The sequence below is a fragment of the Panthera pardus genome, unplaced genomic scaffold (assembly GCF_024362965.1).
Source record: "Panthera pardus isolate Hobbes unplaced genomic scaffold, ASM2436296v1 HiC_scaffold_11, whole genome shotgun sequence".
NCBI lineage: Eukaryota > Metazoa > Chordata > Mammalia > Carnivora > Felidae > Panthera > Panthera pardus.
In genome coordinates, this window is record NW_026526666.1 from 61,903,080 (window position 1) to 61,908,908 (window position 5,829).

General features: G+C 46.6%; 1 long non-coding RNA gene across 1 annotated transcript; it reads right to left on the reverse strand.

The window, feature by feature from the left end:
* Positions 1-768: 768 nt before the first annotated feature.
* On the reverse strand, positions 769-4,792 carry LOC109266808 (uncharacterized). Its single transcript, XR_002079874.2, has 4 exons — positions 4,677-4,792; positions 3,951-4,582; positions 2,097-2,211; positions 769-1,843 (listed from the first exon to the last, which is right to left on the reverse strand). It is a non-coding gene; the product is annotated as an uncharacterized LOC109266808 (long non-coding RNA).
* Positions 4,793-5,829: the final 1,037 nt, after the last annotated feature.

The following is a 5,829-nucleotide window of genomic DNA, read 5'->3' on the forward strand; positions in this document are numbered from 1 at the left end:
AAAACTTGGAATTCACAATTATCCCTAAAGACTATAAACAGTGTTGGAAAGAGCCAATTTGTCTTCAACTTGTTTTTTTCCAGAATTGCCTCCCCCCACCATAATCTCTTTCTGCAACAATCTCAGCTGCCTGAAATAGTAGTTAAAATCATGGTGCCTGACACTCTCTTGAATGTATAAACGAGTCAGTCTGTTATTAGTGTTGTGATTAAGTCACCAAGATTGTTTAATCAAAAAGTGACCTGATTCTCTCCCCATAGTATCTGGAGAAATGGCTAAGTCTAAATAAGAGGTAGAAAAAAAAAATGTACCTAAGTTAAATAAGTTGGGTTGGAAACTAGCTAATAAAATGCATGCATCAAAGACCCGTGAAAGAAGCAAAGTTCTTGAAAAATGGGAAAGTAGTTGTCACTAGCAAAGCAGGACAGGGAGAGGAGAAGGGAGGGGGAGGAACCTAGAGAGAAAGAGGGGAGAGAGGAGGAAGAAGAGAGGGGGGGAAGAAGAAAAAGACCAGAGAAGGAAAAGAAAGCAAGCCTGAATCCATTCTTGCAAAAGTTCACAATAACACTAGAGTCTGTAAGAAGAATGGGCTTTCTCCCCTACTGTGGCATCCAGTGTCATCGGATATTTAAAAGACTCCGCTATCCAGGGATTATTTATGAACTCCAAGACTGTAAATCTTTTCTGTATGACCTTGGAGCATGGCTTATGTCCTTTGGGACATGTTATATGATACCGCTAAGCCTCCGTTCCAGCCTACTCCCCATCCTTGATGCCTTTCTCTCCACAGTCCTTCAGTCTTCTGACATTAACATGGAATTTCACTCTGGCAGAGCTGGAGGGCTCTTGGAGGTCATTTAGTCCAACCCCGCCATTCTAAAGAGAAACTCAAGTCCAGAGAAGAGCAGTTACTTGTCCAAGGAACCAAGACTAAAACAACAGCAACCCTTCTTCCAGTCCAGGGTACCCCCAAAAGATGAGTTCTTAAATGGGGTGAGGGAATTGGGATGAGGGAATCAGGAAATGCCTACATACCTCTCCCACAATTTCTTAACTATTCCCTGTGCTCTGTGATTCCCTCGACAGGAAATAAAGCTCTTTGTTCTTCAGCGAGAAGGAAAAATGTTGTGATGGACCTTTATTGAGCACGTTCTATGTGCCAGATGCTTCCCACCCCTGGTCCCATCTAATCTCCACAATAATCCACTACCCCTGGTTCTGTTAGTCCCACTTGCCTTCTCTGAGTTCAGTTTCCTCAGCTGTAACATGACCTTCCTGAGGCCACAGAAAGTTCCAGAAACAGAGTCCAACCATAGGTTCGTCTCTCAAATAGCAATGGTGCTCTAATGGGGGTGGGGTGGACTTGGGAATCAAACTATATTGGGTAATGGAGCACATCAGTTCTGAGCATTGTCTTCAGAATCTCTGCTAAGAGCAAAGGAATGGGAGGCAGGGAGAAGGCAAGGTCAGTGTCATCAGGGTAGGCTACCACCCACATCTGTAACAAGTCCAGCTTTATTGCTAAGCCACTGAGTTTGAGACCGTCTTCTTGCCCACTCCAAAGTCTAACCAAGTGTTCAGGGGGCAGCCTTCTTCACAGTGATTTAGGGCCAAGACTCCTCCCATCTTGTGGCACTGCCATCTCCAACATGGGACCTCCAAGGCTGCCACAGAAGGAGAGAAGGCAGTGCCCTGCAAGGGAGATACTCCACACCACCACCTTCCATTGGCTCCCCCTCTCCAAGTGCAAGGGGGCTAAGATGAGGTTCAGCCATGCATCCAGGATAAAGAAAGAAACCTTGGTCGCTGGTGGGGGCTGGTGTTCTCTGCCATGGTATGCTGCCTGGAAAAGACAAACAGCTCTCTCATTATTATCTGATGAGATTACCACCAATAACTATGTGAGTTCACTCCTGTCAGGGTGAAGCTCTGAAAGGAGAATTGCATTTGATCCAGGTCGCAAAGACTTGAGCTGCAGAGGCAGAAAACCTCAGGTCGGGTTTCAGCCATAAATCCAAATGTCTTCCCTCTAAATTGTAGGTCTCAGCCGATCCTCAGACTGACAAAGAACCAGATCACATGGGGCCCCTCCTTACCTATCAGCATCTGCGAGGAGTTTCTCAACACTGAGCTATGGTAATGATTGCACTGATTGAGACACTCCTCCGCTCCTCCATTTGCTTCCATCAGAATCACCACATAAATGCAGCCCTGGAAAGAAGAGTGAGGGCTTTCCTGTCTGAATTCTTGGAATCCGTGAGTCAAATTGCTTGGTCTGGGAAGTCTCAGGAAAGTATGTTGGCACAGCCTCCGTGGGGGAAATCGGGCATTCTGACTCCTCACTCAGAACTCTATGCAGCCAAGAGCACTGAGGCCCTCTGGTTTCTGCCCCTGGGATAATTGGTCATTTCCCCCCCACCGTCTCCCCATACAAGATAATGGTTTGCACATTGGGAAATTAAAGCAGGATCTTCAAAGCCAAAGGGTGGGTTTGTTTCAGGATAGGGTAGAAATAATAAAACCAACAGAATTTTAAAAAAGAAAACACTGAGAAATAGAACACTGATAGAAATCAAACCACAGTCAAGAAAAGTGGTGTTTGGGGCATGGCTTTGCACTATTGGTCTGAATCTTGACATCCTTTTCCTTGAAACCAAATGGGTTACTTCAGCGGTTCTCGGCTGGGGTAGCTCTGCCCCCTTAGGAGCATCTGTAAAAGTATAGAGGCATGTTTTGATGGTCACAGTGACTTGAGGACACAATTGACATTTAGCAGGTAGAGGCCAGGGAAGCTCCATGCCCTGCAGTATGTAGGACAGTCTTATCAATAAAGAATTGTCCCTCCCATGATACCAACCATGGCCTCGTTGAAAATCCCTTGGATAATCTCTTACTGCTAGGAACACAGGTCTTTTTTTAAAATACTTACCTTGGGGAGAGCGCAAGTCGGGGAGGGGCGGGGGGTGGGACAGAGGATCCAAAGTGGGCTCTGTGCTGACAGCAGCGAGCCTGACGCGGGGCTCGAACTCACATACAGCAAGATCATGACCTCAGCCGAAGTTGGATGCTCAACCGACTGAGCCACCCAGGTGTCCCTAGGACCAAAGCTTTTTAATGAAAAGCTGGCCACAACCAGGTATCCCGTTAGGAACTGGAGATCAGAGACAGAAGCAAACTCCTACATTCAAGGCATTCTGACAATCACATAAACCAACATAGACGACACAGCACGTCATGGTCTCTGAGTAGGATAGGAGACGTTGCCAAGTGAGCCCCATGGAGAGTCACAAAGCTCAGCCAGGGAAGAAGAAACCCAGAGAGTAAGATGCCTGACCTGAAGTTAGAGGCCCTGTAAGAATGGTCACAGAGGCCAAAGTGCAAGGGAAACCCAAAAGTGAGAGAGTGTACATTCCAGGGACTGCAAATGCCCAGCCCTATAAGTCATTGCTTGGAACAGGATTTACCAATAGGGAAACTGAAATCCAACATAATTTGCCAATGGGGAAACTAAAATCCAGTGTAATTTGCCAATAGGGAAACTGAAATCCAATATAATTTGCTAATTGGGAAACCGAAAAGGTATGTTGCTGCAGTCCCAGAATCTGGTTCTAATGGGAACCAGGTTGTAAAGGATTGGGGCGTAGCCTAGAGCCTTGGTGTTCGTCTTGGTCAACAACGGACCAAGGAGGAATAGGGAACCAAGCCCTTCCTAAAAGCTGTACTTGCGGCGAAGAATCCGCTTGCTACTTCTTGCTGCTATTGAATCCTTGCCTCTGCCCAGTTGGGTAGCATTAGTATCCCGTTCCACAGGTGGGAACACGGAGGCTCAGAGAGGACAAAAAAGGTAGTAGTCAAGCCAGGAATTAAACTCAGATCTGCCTGTGAATTCCAAGTTCGTAAGTGGGTACCACACTGCTCACTCTGTGTTTGCTCAGCCGACTCCTGCTTACCAACAACTCTGCCGTCCCTGGGACTCCGAGAGGCTGTTGAGGTCCCCTGTTAGGTCTGCTACTGCACCTAGACATCCGCATTTGCTTGAAAAGTTTTTCTCCCCTCTCCTGTGTGGTCTGAAGCAGCAAATCCAATGTCAATTCTGTTCATGCTCAATCTCCGTTTAGATAAACCAGTTAGCAGAGTATATGTGATAAAATTCCCTGCCAAGTTATAAACTAAGTAGTCAAACAAACAAACACAAAATCAAATGAAGATCTAATTAGCTTGGTCCAATTACTCCGTTCCCTTCCAGCTAGTCCAGGGTAATCTATCACAAACAGCAAGAAAGAAAAACAAACCACCCTGTTTCATGTCTTTTTTCCTGTTCCTTGGTGTTATCCATCTTTCCTTCTCTCTCTCTCTCTCTCTCTCTCTCTCTCTCTCTCTCTCTCTCTTTCGGTTTTCCCCTCTTTTCTGCATTTCTTTGTTCTTTCTTTTCACCTTTCATTATTTTCTTTCTCTTTATCCTCCTTCCTTCCCTAGTTGCTTCCTTCCTGTTTTCTCTTTGCCTTCAGGGCCCAAGCGGGGACTCTAGCCTAGAAGATACATGAGGCTCCCATAAAAGCCGATTCTGAAAGTGAGCTGTCAGCTTTTCCCTTCTGACACAGACAGCCCAGAGCTGAAAACCATCAAACATCTTTTAGCCATGAAACTGGATATGGACACTCCTGGGACGCTGGAACCGGAGTGGGTCTCTGGTCGTCTCCGGTCGTCCCTGACCCAGGCTGAGGCTGGGGACCACCTGCTGCTGAGATGCCAACAGGAAGGAGACCAAGGAGCGGGGAGTTGCCTGGTGGCAAGGTGGGCACCAGACCCAAATCCTTCTCTCATTTTTCAGTCCCAGCCCCAGTTACAAAAAAGAAAAACCCATTCCAAGCAGAGAGAAGAAAGCGACAAGTGAGACAGGTTTTAGCTTTTTAATAATGTGAAAATTGAAGCAATTGAGGAACAGTTATTGATAAACACAGTTCGTGCTAGGAAAGCATGGGAATGTTTTCTCTGTAACAGAGCATAAGCATACGGGTGGAAATGTTGATTGATTCAAGATAAACCTCTGGCTGTGACTTCCAGCAATCGGAGGGAACTGTGCACAAGGATGGAGCCTGACCTTGGAGTCCAACTCCATCCATCTTGGGTGAGCCGTGTGACCCCGGGGAGGTCATTTGCTTTCCTACACCCACCTCCCACCTGTCTCTTCACCTGTAAAATGAGGCCAGTAAATAAGTAAACAAGCCAACAAATAGACCTCTCCCCTCAAACAGTCGCCTGGAGGAATCTGTGAAATGAACAGCGTTAAATCTGTGTAATGAAAATGCGCAGGACTGGGAACTGACCATTCTCTAGCTCTCCTCCCCACAGTTCCTCTTTTGCCTTGTGATCAGAAGGGAGTCCTGTCACTTCTCCGGACCTCCATGTCCTCTCTCTCAAACGAAATCACACTCCCAGGGATGCGACATGGCACAGCCACTCTAGAGAACCGTTGAGCATTTGTAATCAAGTCCGTCATGTACTTAGCCCGTAACTCCCCAATCCCACTCCTGGGTTTTTTTCTTTAGGAAACTGAAAACCTTCATGCAAACACCTGTACACAAATGTGCAGTTGGTTGGTTTCTCCATAATCACCAGAAAGTATAACAACCCGCACGTCCTTCGGTGGGCGCACGGATCGGCACACTGTGGCCTATCCATACCGTGGAACGGTGCTCAGCAATGAAAGGAATGACTTTTTGATACATGCAAGAACTTGGATACATTTCAAAGGCTTTATGCTGAGTGAGAGAAATCTGTCTCAAAGGCTGTGTACTGTAGGAGTCCATCTACCGTTGTTTTCGTAAA